This window comes from Melanerpes formicivorus, unplaced genomic scaffold (genome assembly GCF_026170545.1).
Source record: "Melanerpes formicivorus ecotype bairdi unplaced genomic scaffold, bMelFor1.0.p_v2 SCAF_2, whole genome shotgun sequence".
Classification (NCBI taxonomy): domain Eukaryota; kingdom Metazoa; phylum Chordata; class Aves; order Piciformes; family Picidae; genus Melanerpes; species Melanerpes formicivorus.
In genome coordinates, this window is record NW_027142354.1 from 28827130 (window position 1) to 28844811 (window position 17682).

The window sequence follows — 17682 nt, forward strand, 5'->3', positions numbered from 1 at the left end:
AAAAAAACCCATCCTACTAATGTGCCACTGCAACTCTTCAAGTGCTGGAAGTAGCCAGCCTTTGATCCTAGGCCTTTAATGCACTCAATAAAAGGCACAGTGACTGCAAATTCTCTCTTGTGTTATTGCTTACTTGGCTTAAAGGCATGCAGCATTGTCAAGGACATCTCCTGATGGCTACAAGGGGAAATGAAGAGTGAAAGAAAATGAAAGATTTCATGGCAGAGACCAGTGAGCACCATGAAGGGCAGGTGAGTGGGAGACACTGGTGCTGTACGCAGAGAGAGTGTCAACGTGACCTTGCATGGAATGTTTAAAAATAGCAGATGCCACCGTGCTTCCTACTCCACAAGCTTCACACTCCCTTCATTGTCACAACCTGACACATCCCCTACAGCACTACATAATTTTTAAATAGTATAAAAACACAACTAATTACTTTGGAGAGATGTTTAAGTACCTAGATCTTCAGCAGCTGCATGACACTTACAGATGCTATGGGCATTGTAATACAAGAGAAGAGGGTCTCCTGGTGGGTGCCCATGCCAGAGAAGCCAGCACAGGGAGGTGGCACAGGGAGATCACCCATCAGCAGTTCCTACAATCAACCTCTTGTGTCAGACCTGTGAGAAAGCTCTCCCTTTCCTGTCGCACGCTGCTCGAGAGCCATGGCAGCTGCGGGCCCCCTCCAACACCCCAGCAGGCCTGAATAGACAGAGCTGTCCCAGAAACACCCAGATGTGTGCTCAGTTGCCATGTGCAAGATCAACATCGGGCCAGGACGGTACTGTTTAGGAAATTTGTTTTTTTGTGATCCAGTTTCCTTACTTTAACTCTTTTTGTCCTCACAGCATCTTGAAAGGAAAGAAAGAAGTGATCCAAGATGCCAAAATCTCCAACTCCTTTAAAGAGTCTCTGTTTGGTGTCTACTCCCTGGCCTGTGTTCTTTCCTGTAAAATCCCCCTATACTGTAATTTAATGCACATGCCAAAACAAGCTGCCAGTTATGGTAAGACAGCTCCAAAGACACTGCCCTGCCAGCAGAATCTGGCCCTGCATAGGAAAGAGGTTGCTGTGCAATTCCCAGAGACAAGCAATAGCTGCCTGATATACAATATTTCAACTTTTTCAAGCATTTTGTTCCCTTACTCCAAGCAGGAGCAGCTTTCTGCATGCCACAAGTCTTTGCAGCATGGTCCACACCCACCCCAGCTGCTGGGATGCAGCTCCTCTGGTTTTTACAAGGTACCAGACTGCAGAAATCATTGAGCTGTGAGCAGTGTGGACCACTCTGCTAAATAAAGCCTATGAAGGACCCATTTATTTCTCCTTCACTGAGAGGACCTGGCTAAGCTATGAAAGGTGACTTCAGGTGAGCAGTAGAACATGGCTTTTGACCCCAGACACGCTATTTTACTGGTCCTCTAATTTAGACCCATCTTTGAGGGCTGAGAGATTCTCCCACAAAATGAAATTTTTATAGCTAAGCCTCATTTCATGACAAGCCTCCAGCTTGTCTAAGAACCCCCTGTCAAATTCTATTTTTCAGATTCTGTGCAAAAATGATACTTAATGAAGGAGCCTCTCCAGTGTGTGCACAAGCAAGGAGTAAAGAAGACACAACATGCAATCCATAAATAGAGACACTTCAGAGGCTCTTTAAACATTCACACTTTTTGCATAATTGATGACTTTCCATAATAGATATGAATGATAAACAGCTTTAAATAAAATGAAAAATTATTGTTGTCATATCATTTATCAGGATTATGCTAAACTGGAAAGTATGGGAAAGCATTGCCATGTACTCAGATGAAACTGGTGAAAGTGAGAACAGGGGCCACATCACTGCATTTATCAGGACTTTTAATGAGAGTGTCAGCATCCAAGAGGCCATGACAGAACCTGGGAGCCAGAGGCAGAATTTGTATGTCATTGCATATCTGCTGTAGTTCATCAAGAATCCTCTGTGGCTGCAAAGGATCAAAAGTTTGTCTGTTCTCCAGGTTAGTTTACCCCATTTAGCACTTTTCTACTCTAAGGTAGGCAGCTGTGGCTGACCAAACCTCCCAGGCTACCACTATGCTCCACAGGCACTCCCTGCAAGAGATCTGTCCCACTGAACGTACAAAGAAGTCACATTTTGTGAGATGCCTGTTCCTTCTCATGCCCTGTGAGAAGAGCAAGTCACTGTATGACTTTCAAATATCTACAGTCAGCTGAGATGAATCCCACCTCTGGGACAGAGCCTTTCCAAGGGATTTTAAGTCACTTGGAATTCCTTCAAAGCAGGCAGGCTCTTGTGTCAAGAAAACAAACAAAATTTCTTCATTGTGATGGCAGTGAGTGTCACAAGGCAGTTCTACATCTCAGCCACAGGCTGCTGAGGAACCAGCCTCCTATGCCCCGAAGCTTCATGTTCCCTGTGATTTTTCAAAAATAATTGACAGGGGCTCAGCAGGTCAGCTAACTCTCCCAGGCTTCACCCTACCACAGCCAGCTCCTGCAGATAGGTTTGATTTTTCCAAGTATTCCCCTATCAACTCGTTGCTGATCTCTTTGTTGACAAGGTCACAGAAAAGACAGACCAACCCTGCCTTTGAAAAAAAGGGTTAGGAATCATTAAAAAAGAAGGTTTAGTTTTGCCCACCTGCAGCAATTTTAAAACCACGGATGGTAAGCAAGGTTTTCATGTCACTTGAAATGTAAGTAATGCTTGAAAGACAAGGGGTAGTAAATGCTTTCACTCAGCAAAGGCCAGCCAAACTGCAAATGGCAACCCAGCAAGAGGCTTCTGCAGAGCTTCTCAGTCCTGTCACTGAGGGAAGGGGGTTCAGGATCTTGGACACATCCACAACTATATAAGCTCTCAGAACCTCTCTACCTGTTTCCCTTTGACTTGAAGGTGGCTATTTCATCTTGTCAGTGCCTACCTTGCTGCATGGAGCCTGGCTTCTCTACCACAGTCAGCAGCAGCAGAGCTTTTGCTGCTCAGCCCCAGCATGGGACTGGAAGAAAAGCTATTTATACGTGGAGGTAGCTGGGGTTACCATCAATCCACATAGTTTTTACAGAGAGCAAAACATCCCAGACAAACTTCTATTGTTCTCTCTCTTTTTTTTTCTTTTTTTTTTTTTTTTTTTTTTAACTAAATTTGCAAATCCTGTCCCTGACCTCCATTGGACTTTGCTGCTCTGGCTCCTCCCAGCCCAGCAGCCAGCACAGCATCCTGCTGACTCTGCTTTGGCAGGGGTTTGTGCCAGCAGGTCCTCTGGCAGGACTGGGGCCGAGAGGACAAAACAGGCAGCCCAACAGGCCTGGCTTAGAGCACCAGCCCTGAACTCTTGTGCAATCTTCCCTGAAATGAATTCAAGTTGGCCAGGAGTGGAGCATTTGCACATGGCTTCAAAGCTGGGTCAAGTACCATAAACAAAAGGAAACAAAAAGAGCGCTGGGTCGACAAGAAGGAACTCAGGAATATGACCCAGGCCAAGCTGTGCTGAGCACTGTGACAAATGCCTGGAGTCAGAGGGGATGCAACCTGTGAGAAGATGAGCTGGTGGGGGACAAGGGGCTGGGACAACCCCTGTCATGGATGGGAGCACAGGAAGGAGGTGCTCATGTCTGTCTTGGCTCCAAGGACCTACAAGTACAGGGACACATTAAAATGGAAATGGGGTGAAGGAATAAAAAGTTACTTGGAATATGTCCATGGAAATATATACCTTGGGGACAATTCAAGCTGGATAACCCTGAACCTCCAAAGAGGGGAGGACACGTGCATGGGATTCAGCTGCAGACAGTAGTTCCCATGCAGGGCAAAGTTTGCTCACACCATTTTTGTGAAGGTGATGGAAGGAAGGAGACTGCTCTAAGTAAGGTGCCCTCAGGGAAGTAACTTGTGCCAGTGCAGTTATTTTGACTCCTCAAGAAGTTTTTGTTCCATCCAGCTCAGGCACCTCCATAAAAGGCACCTTGCAACTGCACTAGTGATGCTCCTTGAGGGGACAGGACTGAGACTGCCCTGCTTGCACTGGCCTGGCAACTCACCCTGTTGGAATTACACTGAAAAATTCCTCCACCCAAACCTCTTGCCTGCTTTTTTGCAGGGAGCATGGCCAAGGGAAAGACTCTGTGTGGCCAGGGTGTTTCTGTGTCTCAGCAGTCCTACTTGGCCAGAACAGCCCCTCTGGGCTGTTAGTAGTCAGTGTAAAATGAGCATCCCTTCTGCTGTGCTCTCCTGTGCCAGCCACTGAGCTCACTCTCACTGGCCCAGAGCTGGATAAGAACAGGCCTGTTGGGGAGCCACCACCGTTACAGCCCACAGAGCCTCAGCTGCACACCAGGAAGGCTTTCTCCACCCAGAGATACTTAAGTCATGTCTTGCAGACCAAGGCTGATATGGGGCAGACAGCAGCAGAGAGGAGGAAAGCAGTAAATGGTTAAGGGATTAAGACTGACTGATGGAAAAAGTGAAAAGACCTCAAGACATCTAGTTTGCCTGGAGAAGACAGGAGCCCACAAGCAGCCAGCATGTTGTGAAGCAAGCACAGAGCCCAGCTACAAACTGCTGAAGCCAAGCCTTCCTTAACAGCAAAGTGCATTAAGCAGTGATGAAGTTTCACAAAGCATACCCCATCACTTAAATCTCTGGAAATGAAGATGGACGAAATACTGGATCATTTCCAAGAGGGGATAACTCTTCATCAGCAAGGAAACAGCAATAAATAAGATTAAAATCCAGGCCTTTTCCATCTCCATGATTCTATCTAATATATTCACTCTTCTTCCAACATCTGGAAAAAAAAGTGCCTTTCCTGCACCATCAGGTCATGTCAGCATGGAGCTGGGGTGGACACAAGCCTGGGTGGGAGAACACTGGTATCTCCTTTGGTGCCCAAAAGCTGAGAAGGTCATCCAATCTTACCTCCCTGTTGTGAAGGAACTGCCCTGCAAGCAAGCAGGAAACTAATGGATAGAGTGCAAGGGAGGGATGATTAGGGGACCAGACCATCTCTCCTATGAGAAGAGGCTGAGATATCTGGGGCTCTTTAAGCCTGGAAAAGAGAAGACTTAAGAGGGCATCTTATTAATACATATAAATACGTAGAGGGTGGAGGTCAAGAGGATAGGGCTGGGCTAGTTTCAGAGCTGCACAATGATAGGACAAGGCGCTCAAAGCAAAGGGTACAAACTAGAACACAGGAAGTTTCACTTGAACTTAAGGAAAAACTTCTTTACTTTGAGGGTGATGGCACATTGGATCAGCCTGCCCAGAGAGGTTGTGGAGTCTCCTCTGTAGATTTCCAAACCCCGTCTGGATGGGTTTGTGTGCAACCTGATATAGACGAACATGCTTTATCAGAGGGGTTGGTCTAGATGGTCTCTAGAGGCTCTTTCCAATCCCTACCATTCTGTGATTCTTTGAATCTGTGGGAACACTGCCCTGATTTCTCTGCTTTCCAACACTGCACCAAGCCTCTTGTCCACAGCTAGGACTGACCATAGCTGCTTCTTTGCTTTGAAAATAGCTTTCAAAGCTGTGCCTTACATGCATTATAAAATTCAGGGCATGTCTGACACTCGTGTTGCTCCCTTGGCACACCCAGAGGAGCCCAGGCACTAGCTCAGCCTCCCAGCACATCAGTTAGCATGAGCAGGTGAGGGTTGCCACTTCAGGGGGGTGAGCCTGTCAGTGTCCATGCACACCAACTTTGTTTCTTGGTGCCATTTTCTTCCTATGAGATCTCGGTGCTTCTGGAAATCTGTGCTTCTCCAGGGAAGACTCCCTTCCAGCCCTCTCCTTCCCTGTGGCACAGACCTGCACTCCCCTTCTCAAGGGAGGGCAGTCCCCATCCTGGGAGAGCTACTCACAGCATCACGGCTTCTCTCCTGACAGTTGATTCTGTAATTATTTGGTTGCCGTTAATTGCTAATTAATTGTCAAGTTACGTTATCAGGAGGTGGACTATGGTGGCATGGCTGCTGCCAGGCATAGTGCCTGCTAATATCCCATACCTCATCGTGGGTAAGAGCCCTACTGAATTGTTTAGACCATTGCATAGTTAACCATTAACAACTGGTAATATCCCAGGTCCCTGCACAACAAGGCAAGTCCTCCTGGTGTTGTTAGAAAATCCTATTTCTAGTGGGTTACAAAACAGAGGTTTTGATGTGCTGCCAGGTTTAATGTGGAGCCCTGGGAGCTAAACACTCTCTGCACTGTCAGCTGGTCAAGTGCTGCTTATTTAAAGCTTTCCTAGCAACCCTGCTTTGTCGTGTATATCTGTCCATCCATCCATCTCTCCATCTGCCTGTGTGATGGAAAAACTGAGCAATCCAATGAGGAACTGGACCGGCCAGCTCTTCTCATGCTGACAGACATCAAATGGTCTGTGGCCAGCCCAAAGCTGGGAAGCATTTCCATCACTGAGCAGCCCTTCATGCAAAACCCACCATCCCCTTTGGGCCCCTTCCCTGGATCTGCAGCGACAGGAGGAAGCGAGCATCACATCCTGCATTCTGCGCCAAGTTAAACAGGAGTGTTGCTGGGAAGGAAGCAGGCAAAGGGATCTGGGAGGCAGCCTCCTACCCCAGCCAGCCCCAGTCTCCACACCGAGGCTGTCCACCTCCTGGTGAAGGGTGATGCTCGGCTGTTGGCACTCCTCGGGGCTCCCTTGGGAACAGGACATGACTCTGTTATTTGGCTGGCAAAGAGACTTACTGAGGAGGCAAAAATACCCGGGGGAAAAGATATCCAGAAGCACAAAACTGCCCTGGGCTTTGAGGGGAACAGCCCTGTGAGCCTTTACACACTGATGGACCCTGGGCTGGGTGGTCGTAGCCCTGCCACTTCAGAGAGCTAGTGAGGGCTGCTGCCTGCTCTCGGGCCCTTTAAATCAGCCCCCTGTGCCAAGGAAATTTTTCCGTGGACTTTCATAAGGAAGCACATGACGAAGGCAGTTGGAAACCACAGCTCTGCAAGTGCTGATTACAGCCTACTGAGGAAAAGAAGATTTTTATCTTGCAGGAATTCAATTATGAGAAGCAAGGGGGGAAAAAAAGGGAGAAAAAAAAAAAAGTAGCATGTCTGCATGTCTGGCTTGGTTCACCCAGGCTTGTTGCACTTTGGGGCTTTAATTCAACAAGAAAGGTGTGCAGCTGTTACCTAAACCATCGTGCTTGCTGATGTGCATGCAGTGGCAGCTTTTTTAAGAGAAGAGAGAGAAAAAAAAACACCCCCAAAGTCACCCTGCTGGCAGCTGAATGCAGCAGGGATGATGTCATTGGAACAGTTGGAGGAGAAAAGAGAAAAACAAGTCTGTGTGTGCTAATCCTGTTTGCTGCCCTAAAGGGAATGGAAAGCTGCCAAGGCAAGGAGTTCTGGGAAACCATATAAGGGTGCCAAACAAGCGCTGCCGCCAACACAGGGAACTGACATCTTTGTTCTCCCTAGCTCGGCAGCCAGCCAAAGGCCTCATTTCGGCGCTGCAGCATGATTACACTGGACATCTGCCAGCTGAGCGCTCTGAGCCCCTTTTCTTCTCTGTAAGCTTTTTGCCAAACATGTAACAGTTGCCATGGCAGTCGCAAGTAAAGTAAAAAAAAAAATCCCCAAACCAACAAAAACGCATACATACAGATAGAGAGGGAGATAACAACAAGAAGAAAGCGGAGGCATGCCTTTGCTCCAGATGAGCCACATGTGTGGATATAAAAAGCAAGCAAACCTATTAATCAAATATTTTGGGGATGGAAAGAGGTTGAGCAGCACAGGCTAAAAGGTGATGTGAGGATAGAACAATAACTGCACACAGGCATATGCATACCGCAGCGGCCAGGCAGGCAGTGGTGGGCTGACCCAGTGGTCTCCTCCCCTGCCTGCATGCAAAATTTCAGGCAAGCAAGATTTAAAATAGAACAACATGGTGGCACTTTCACTATTGCTTGCTCGCCTGACTCTTTTTTTCTCTCCTTTTTTTTTTTTTTAAGGGAAAAAAAAAAAAAGAGAAGATGAAGCTGTTGTGAGCATGAGAGGAGGGTTATTTATACCTTCTACATAGTGGAGGGAAGCAGGCATCTCAAGTCTGCTCACATCTCAAGGTGGAAAAATCCCATTTTGACCCGTGGCCCAGGGCAAATTGTGTTATTTCAAGTCATGCTCTAAACAGTTAACAAACAACCACTTGGTAGTCCTACTCTTATAATGAGTATTTCACTGTACTAGACAAGTGCTGCCAGACCCTCATGGGCAGATCTGTGTACATAATGGAAGAGGTGTGGTCCCCTCTCACTTTCTTTTTCCGCCCCGAGAGGCACAGGCTAGTTTCATTTTACAAAGCAGCTACATACAAAAAGTTCACTGCTTAGTGAGCTGGAGTTCATGTGACTATTTATAATCAGGTTTCTTCTCCTTACGCCCAGCCTAACAGGCAATGGAACAGCCCTGGGGTGAGGGCAACTGTGTTCACAGCCAGCCCAGCAGCTGATAGGATTGCAGCATATTTGTAGATGAGGTTGCAGCAAAAGGACACGTAAAGCTGCCTGAGATGGGATGCAATGCCCAATCTGTCCCTGGGACATCCTCCTTTTCACACTTGCACTGGGCTCTCCCACCTGCCCTGAGGACCTGGATCATTTGTAGGGTGCAGGGTAGCACTGCAGACAGTGTCCAAAATGTGGGAAATTCTGGAGCAAACCTGATCCTGAACCCCAGGAGCAGTTGTCATCACCTGCAGTCACCCAAGGACTGCCTTGAGCAAGTGCATGCTGGGAAGGCAGATAACCCCCAAACAGCACAGTAATCAAGTAGAGTACGCCACTCTCGAGAACCTGCAGCAGCTCCCTTGATGTCTCCACTGGAGCATCACAGGCATGGAGAAGTGGTAGGTTGAAAATTAGCAAAACAGACGTGATTGCAAGTGGTAGTAAAGGAGACTGGACTCTCACTGTGCCTTGCTGCTGCCTTGTAATATGGCCATAAGCCATAAGGAAACTGAGGAGAGGATGACTTTGGCCTTTCTTTAGATGCCAGACTCCTCTCTGGGGTGCACCTCAACATCTAAAGCAAGGGCAGGAATTGAGGCATCATACTTAGTGGTCTGAGTGGATGCCCTCCCAGTTTTGTAGAAGAACTGAGACACAGCTTTTGCTGAGCCAAGAAAAGCTGTTTTACTACCTGGAGGGGAGAGAGGCGGGGAGGGAGGGAAAGAGGGAGGCAGGGAGGAAAGGACTAAGGAAGAGAGGGAGGAAGGCAGGGAGTGGGGCACTTCTGCAGAACAATTCAACCTCATGAGCCAGGGCCGGTCTCTGCTCTCACCCAGTAACCACCATGGCCCTCTCAGGCACCCAGACATCACTCCAAAAGTGATGAGCTGCTGGTGATATGGCAAGCAGTTACTTGCTGCCTTGGTGCTTGGGTGAGCCATGTGGACCTTCAAGCTGCAGCTCAGCCCCTGTCCAAGCTCTAACCCTCTCACCATATGATTGCCCCTAACCAGAGTGTTGTAACCTACCAAAAACTTTGCCAGCACATGTTCATATATTAGAGCCTGGATGTAAAAAAAAGCATTTCAGGGAGGGAGATTAACATTGTTTCATTCTGGCTAGGTTAATAAAATATGGCCTGAGTTACTGCCAGGCTACTAAATTCATTTTTATTCAAAGAGTCTGAGTAATTTCCCTGAGGTTGGCTTAGCAGGAAGCAGAGTCAGCTCCAGCTATGTCTGCTCCTGCGTGTCACCTTCCTGGCTGGCTACGGTGGCTGTGTCCCCACAGAACCAGAGGGGAACTCACCTCCAGCAAGGCAGCACATGCTGAGGGCTTCAGGATAATGCCCCTCTCAGCATGGACCAGAAGGGCACTTGGGCTGGGCTACATGCTTGCATGTCATTCTACGGATGACACCAAAGTTGGTCTTGTGGCTGCCATTTCTGCAGGTTGGTCCAAGATGGCTGGCTAGCCATCAGCCCTATCAGCAGTGAGAAGCATCGGTTACTTTGTGCCCCAAAAGTGAAACCCCAGGTGGGGAAGCTCATTGGAGGCATCCTGGCACTGTGACAGAGCAGTAGGAGTACTTGGGCACAGTAGCACAGCTACTGCAGCCTCCCACAGCTCTTCCCTGCCCTGCCAAGGGAAAGGGCCAAGCATCTTTCCTCAAGGGGTGAGAAACACCAGCTCCCTCCTGTGAGTTTGCAGTGCCCTGTGGAGTACTTTAAAGAAAACTGCTTGAAAGAAAATTGTCTCTCACTGCCTCACATGTCAGCTTCAGTGGAAGTGACATTTGCAAAGGCATTGCTACACCCGTGCAAGCTCCCCTTCCCTTTCTCCCTAGCATCCTCCAGCTGATTATTTCCCCTCTGGTTTCTAAACCTGATTTAATTCCTTTACCCACCTGTATGGCAGAACTAATCACTGGCAGGCATTACACTGCCTGGCACTAAAATTCAGCATACAGACACATTTCTGCATGTGCTCTGAATCATCAAGAGGCTCCCAAGCTTTAAATGGGAAGCAAAACACACTGCTTTCTAGATAGACAAGTGAAACTTTACCCAGTCCTCTCTCTTCAGAAACAAGCTCTGAATCATGCAGAGGGTGAGGTGCCAGAAACATCCCTGCTCTTATTCTGGCTCCATTGCTTACTTGCTCTGTGGTCTTTATGAAAAACTCTGAGAGGGTAAGTTCTGTCCCTTCCTGCTGGCAGACCCCTAGGCAAGGGTGTGGGGGCTGCAGGGCTTCATTCAGACGGAAAGAAGGAGGAAATGTTTCCCATACGTTGTGATACCATGCTCCCCAGCAAAACATGGCTCTTCTGCTTTCTCTGCCTTTTGCCCTCTTTCTGGGCTTCCAGCAGAGGAGGATGCTCCTGGTGCCAGACAGTGCTGAGCAGCAGGGCTGGGAGCCATAAAAACTCTGTGAGGCTGAACCTAACAGCTTCTGAGCTCAGAGGTGGAGATCCTCCTGCTGCATTAATAAAGGTCCAGATTCCTATGTAAATAAGAGTGCATTAATATTTATTTTAGGAAACTCGAAATCATTATTTCCTACTAAAGAAAGGGCTGTTCTTACATAGTGTTTGCAGAGCTGCTTCTAATACAATATTTCCTAAATTCAGATGTGGTAACCCAGTAAGCTATATTACTGCGCTAATACTATATAAAAGTTATCCTTTATTGTAAATCATACCATACACCAAAAAGGATATAAATAGAGTCCCAGTGCAGCATTGGCATGCCTCATATTTCTCTTGGTTCATGTTAAATGAGCCACTAAATTACAGTGTCCTTCTTTATAATATCATCCTCCAAAGCCAAGCATTTTGTGTGCTACACAGGGCTGCTATAAGAAGACAAATTAGTATGGCTGGTTTAATTCAGACAGGTCTGCCATGCATGTTATAGGAGTGTTAGAACAGGCCAGAAAGAGCAATTTCATCGTGCTTTCAAGAAAAACCACCATTTGGAACGTGTGATTTGAGTGGGGCTTTGCTAAAGCTTGATGCACAGACTCTCCAGAGGGGCTTAGCTGGCCCCTCAGCTCTGGCAGCAGAAAGGTGAGGGCAGAGAAGAGGACATCCCACCATGTCCTGCTGCTGATGCTCCAAGGGAGTGTGGTCCTCAGACACTCTCCATGGAAGTTGATAGCTCCCTGGAGAGACCAAGAGGTATTCTCCCAGGCAACCAGCACCAGAACAAGAAGACACAGTCTCAAGCTGTGCCTGGGGAAGTTTAGGCTTGAGGTGAGGAGAAAGTTCTTCACAGAAAGAGTTGTTGGCCATTGGAATGTCCTGCCTAGGGAGGTGGTGGAGTCACTGTCCCTGGAGGTGTTCAAGAGGAGATTGGACGTGGCACTTGAAGCCATGGCTTAGTCATGAGGTGTGGGGTGACAGGTTGGACTTGATGATCTCTGAGGTCTTTTCCAACCTTATTGGTTAGTGGTGCAGAGAGGGGGGTGCTTCAAGGGTGGGAGCAGCCACCTACGGATTAGGGTCCTAGTTTTGATTCCTCTGCTAACAGAATTAGAGTTATTGGTGTTTTAGGTGAATAGAGATAAAGGCAGATTCAGGCTCTCGCTGAGCAATGCTAGCAATTACTTAACTTCCCTAAAACTGCCACGCTCACCTACAGAAATGGGGAGGTATTTTGCCCACAGGACTGATGCCTACCAGTTTATAAAGCAGTCCAAGCCTTTCCCTGATGGCTGGTGCTACAGAAATGCATGGGGTTATTGTTTGTAGGGCAAAATACAAATATAGCATTCAGGCTGGGGGAATCCAGCTTGGCTGTCATCTCTAATGATGGTATCTGACTGCACCAAAGAAGAAAACCCTCCTACAGTCCTAGGAGCTGCACATGCCTTCAGGGACACTTAAAGTAATTCAGGTCAAAAATGTAGGTTGTTTTATTTAGCAGACAAAGAGGCGGAGAAAGGAAAGGAGAGGGAAGGAGGAAACAGGCTGCTGCAAAAATACAATCCCTATAAAGAGCTTTTCAGGATTTCCCCTCAAAATTTAAAGTGAAATGGAGCTCAGTTTCAGTATTTCCTTGTAGGCTTTGCTAGGTCCCAGCTCCCACTGGCAGGCACCCAAATCAGTTCCCCACAGGACAGAGATTAGGATTAGTACATGGAGGTCATGGCTGGATGTAAAGAGGAAAAGGTATCTCGAAGCAGTGTCCCAGAAAAAGGAGCTACCAAACCCCCCCAGGGGCAGGAGCTGTGCCAGGGGCAGCCATGGGTCCCAGAGATAGCATAAACAGTTGGTGAGGAGTGAAACCAAGTCAAAACCACCCAAGTATTCATTACTTGCAGAGCTGGAATGCTTCAAGGAAATTTTCAAGCCAAATTGTCTGTGGCAAGGAAATGTGTCCCCTTACATGTGATGGGAGGCTGCAGGCTCTGTGGCCTAGCAAAGCAAACTGTGCCATGAATAGTCAATGAAAACTAAAGGTTTCTATTACCTGCAGTACTCCATGACCATGTGAGATGGCAAACAACCTCCTGGAAATGAAATTAAAACTACAATACAACCCTTGGCATCATAGACTCTTAGGAAAAATCCCAAAGTAAATTAGGGTTATGCAAGCTGTGAAATACCCAGCCTTAGCACTGAGTGAGGGAGCTGCCAGGACTACATCTTGCTGCTTCCAAAATATCCAGCTCCTCTTGGCAGGGCAGATTATACATCCCCTGAAATTTAATGTACAGACTCCAGCAGCCAGGAGGTAAAAGGAGCAAACCCCAGCCAGATGGCTTCTAACCTCTCCATACACTCTGAGGGACAGAAGCCTGAGTGTAGGGCAGTCCTAGGGAAGCTCTGTGCCTTTCAGGAGCACAGTGGTCAGCCAGCACCAGCTGCTACCAATGGGCATACTCAAGAACCCTTTCATCACAGGTCCACTTCAACTTGTGTGTTTGTGGCTCCTCAGAAGATGCACAGATATCTATATGCATGCACAGTGGTCAAAACAGCCCTGTTTCTGGGCAGAGTACCACACTAAGGAACACTTGCAGAACAAGTGAATAAAAGGTGACAATGGGAGTGAAACCTTCAGCCCCTTTCATCTCTGTCCTCCTCACCCTTAGCCCCTGGTGAGAGGGTTTCATAGTGCTGTGGCATCAGAGAGTCATTAATTTCAAAGCTTTGGTTTTAAAATTGGTCCAGCACAACAGATATGAAGGCAGGCACATGTCAGGTAGTAATCTTCTCATAAGCGGAAGGCTGAAATCTGATGTCTTTAGCTATTCCCAGGGCAGAAGAGGGCATGACCTGCATAGCCTAAGACCACAGACCCCACACCCCACTCCCTTAAAGCCTGGAGAGTTTTGGTTGGCCCATGACAGTGACAAAGGAGCATACAGGAAAACTTGATGGTGTTTGGATCTCGTAATCCAATACAGAACCATTTCTATCATTTAAGAGACATTTAATGAAAAAAAAAGAGAGAGAGAGCTCACAATGTAACATTTATCACAAGGAGACAGTGATATGCTACAATATCCCTGGGCAAGGGTTACATTAAAGGATGGTGCTGTCATTAAGGCGATGAGCTAGCACCTTTTATAAGCCCAGTTTTTGTCTTTCCTCCTTAAAAAATCTGTTTACAAAAGCAGAAAGTTATCTGCAACACTGATAAAGAAGATCTGGTCACAGGGTGGAGATTTTTGGTAAGATTTAAAGTAAATCAAATATAACACATTAAAAATAGCAGTGTTGAGCAAAACCCAAGAAGCTTCACTGATTTCTTTTCTACTTTGTAACCAGAAAGAAAAGCAGAGAGGAGAGGAGGAGCAGAGAGATGTCAAAACCAGCTTTAATTTTAGGACTTGTCTCTTCAAGACATAGTATGTGACATCAAAAAATTAGTTCAATTAAACATGTTTATAGCTTAAATCTCTTCAATTAGCACCTTCAGAAGTTTCTCAATATTTCCCCCTCCTGATGGGCATACTGCAGTTGTGGCAGGTCCTGGAGTGGGGAAGTTCAGAGCTGATGCAGCCATATCCCCATCATGGATGTTAGTCACTTGGAGGCATCAAAATCTTAGCAATACCTTGATGATGGAGGGTCTTCAAAGGCTTCTGGGAGTGCTGGAGGACTCCCCTTCCATGACCTTGATGCTGCAAGAAAATAAACAAGACACACGATCCAACTACCCCATCACCCCTAAGGAGACTGCCCTGCATGGGCTTGTGCTTTCCCTTCCAGTACCCCATGCTGGAGCTGGCTTTATCCTTCATGTTGTGTTTTCTGCAAGTGCCCTAGTGTTGCTGCCAGGCACAAGGATGGCCTCGGCTTCTGTGTCCCGCATGCAGCACCTGTGCCACCCTGGCTCATGGGAAGAGGCAGAAGCCTTACCCCACCCTCTCGCCTCCTCACTCCATTCCCAATACCGCCCCCCCCACCAAGGGTCCCCACCTCAAGCTGCTACCTGTGCCAATACCAGAGATACACCCACAGATACATGCTAGGGACAGTCAGAGAAACAAATACTGCCCAGCTTCTGTGTTTCAGTTGCCATGGGAATACACATCCCTGTCAGAGGAGTTTGGGAAGCACGGAGGTTCAGGAAAACATGACAGGGAAATGCAGGAACATGGCACACTGTAATAGTCACAAGGCAGGGACCATAGCTAACCCAGGAGGAGATGCAGGGTTCAGAGGTTTTTGGCTCTGCCCCTCTAGGAGCCACAGACAGTCAGTCACAGTGTAGCTTTTGGCAGCAGGTTCACCATGGCCCTGTCTCAGAGGTGGCTGCGCAGCTGCTGCAGGGCAGTAGTACCGTTGTGGGTACTTAGTGCAGAAGAGTGACTGCAAACAGTAACTTTTGTTTTGGTTGTTTTTTTTGTTTCCCAAGTCTTTTAGAGATAGAGGAGGATTCAGGAATATAAATATGATAATTGCACAGCACACAGGAGATTTCCTCTGGCCTGGAAGAAAACATCAGGAACTAGTTAAATTTCAAGGATTCCTGATTCTCCCTCCCCTATTATCTCTAGCCCTTTGATGGAGTTCACATAGAATATCTTTCTTGTTAACTTCAACTTGCCAACAACATAGAATTTTAAGATGTAGTCAGAACTAACACCTCTTTTTTTGGCTGAACATCCATCTAAAATGGCATGGAAAGTATGTAAAAGATGTTCATAGTGGATCAAACAAAAAGACTTCATTATTAGTCTCTAACACCTCTTGGCCCTGTATATGCACAGTGTCATGTATACAGGATTGTGTTCTGTGGTCCTAAAAACAATAAATAGTAATTTGCTTATTCACTATAAATTTTTGTTTATATACTGTACCTACACAAGATATGGTGTCAGACCATCAAACATCTTAGTCTCCATGGAGCAGGCAACCTACTAAGCAGTCAACCTGATTTTTCCAGGAGCTTATTTCACTATAATAATAATAATCACAACTTTACATAGTTCCTTTGATCCAGATTGCCAAAGCACTTTGTTCTCTGATTAAGAAATTGCATGTAAGATAGGGTTTATTTTACCCATCACTGGTGTGGGTTGGGAGAGTCAGTCTCCAATGATATTCATCAACAGCTTATCCAGATAAAACCAAAGGGAAATTTTAAGACTGTGGAAGGAAATGTATGCTCATCTTGGAGAGGATTTTACTAAAATAAGTAGAGCTAATGGTTCCAATAATGTGAAAATTGCTTTAGGATCTTAAATAATGCAGGGTATCTAGGACATCACTGCAAGTGTACCTGTGCAGCAAGTCTAGCTCCAGTAGCAGAAGGCATCATACCCACCTAGGGGAACAATGTATTCACCCAGGCTGGACCACCTTCCCACTCCATTTGACATCCAAAGTGACCTGCAGCATGGTTCTCACCAAGGACAGTAGAGGAGAGGACAATGCTAGTAAGACCCTGATCCTCCTGACTGGAAGCCCTACCTGAGGGTCTACAAGAAAGAGGCAAAGGTAGGTGGAAAAGATAATTAAAACAAAGGAAGAACCAAACATGATTAAAAAAATTACCTGAATAAAATAAATACAGGATCTGTAGCACAATATATAGGGAACTGATGATCTTCTTAATTACTACTGAGGCTTCAGATCTGGAATTTGTAGTTTACTTTGGAAATCATATCCCTAATGATGTCACATGGGAAGAGTAAGGGGTTACTCTGGCCTCTGACAATGAAGCCTGGGACTGTTGTGTAGCCTCACCACTCTTTATTTCCTCTACATTATTCCTCAAACCTTATAAGAAAAGTTACACAACTGTGGCTAAGGGCAGGGATATTAAACAGAAAAACTTGAGAAATCAGGATCAAGTGGGTTCTCGGCAGAAAGGCAACCTCACAAGGCAACCTCACATCCTCAGTAAGTCACAGCAGAGAGACTTTGACCTTCTTAATAATCACATCATGGCCAAGACAGTTTCTTTGATGGGTACTTCTGAAATATAAATTAACTTAATCACTTCTGATCTTGGGAAACAAGAGATATTAGAATGTTTTGACAGACACAGTCACTGAGGGTAAAGGCTTTGTTTGCATTAGCAAATAGAGCAGCACAAGACCAGAGCTGCTGTGCTCTCACTTCATTTTACCAGTGACTAGCTCCAGCTTAGAGCCATGGCCTAAACAGTCACAGATTTAAGCACCTGCATCTCCTCTCCTAAGCACAGCATCATGCAAGGGGAACCCAGCTTGCATACCCCAATCCTCTTCCACAATGTGAATCATAAAACAGCAATTTTGTGGCATAACCAAGAGACTAATGTCTTTCATCAAAACCAAAATGCTAGTCCAGGTCCTGTCTCCTCATCCCCAGCATCAATTCTATCCCTCCTACAGCCCAGTCTCTGGCTTCAAGGCTTAAGCCTGCATGGGCAGCAAGGGAGCAGAGTAGCAGTTTATGTGGTTTGCAGAAGGGAATAAATAGCCCAAACCAGATTCATTGTAGCAAAGCAAAGCAAGTAAAGCAAACCTATCTCAGTCATGTACTACTGTGGATGTAGACTATGGATCTTGGACCAGTTCAAACTGCTACAGCACACACAGCACCAAGAGCCAGGTCTTGTGACAGTAGGACTTTTTTTCCCTCAAACGTTTGGCCTTCAGCCTCTGTAAAAGCCATCAGTGCCAATAGGAGCTATACTTTGGGCTTAAACCAGTCAAGCTGCATTGAAAAAAACCTTTTGCAGCAAAATTTGA

At 46.5% G+C, this 17682-nt stretch overlaps 1 protein-coding gene across 2 annotated transcripts in view; it reads right to left on the reverse strand.

Moving 5' to 3' along the window:
- LOC137449277 (uncharacterized) overlaps positions 1 to 17682 on the reverse strand; it is a 141689-nt gene that overhangs the window by 31351 nt on the left and 92656 nt on the right. The window contains exon 4 of one of the 2 annotated variants that reach the window (XR_010989344.1): positions 13840 to 14619. The exons of the other annotated variant lie outside the window; for it this stretch is intronic. The gene's annotated coding sequence lies outside the window, so the exon portion shown is untranslated. Of the gene's footprint in view, positions 1 to 13839; positions 14620 to 17682 lie in introns of those variants that run through there. 2 annotated transcript variants of the gene reach the window in all.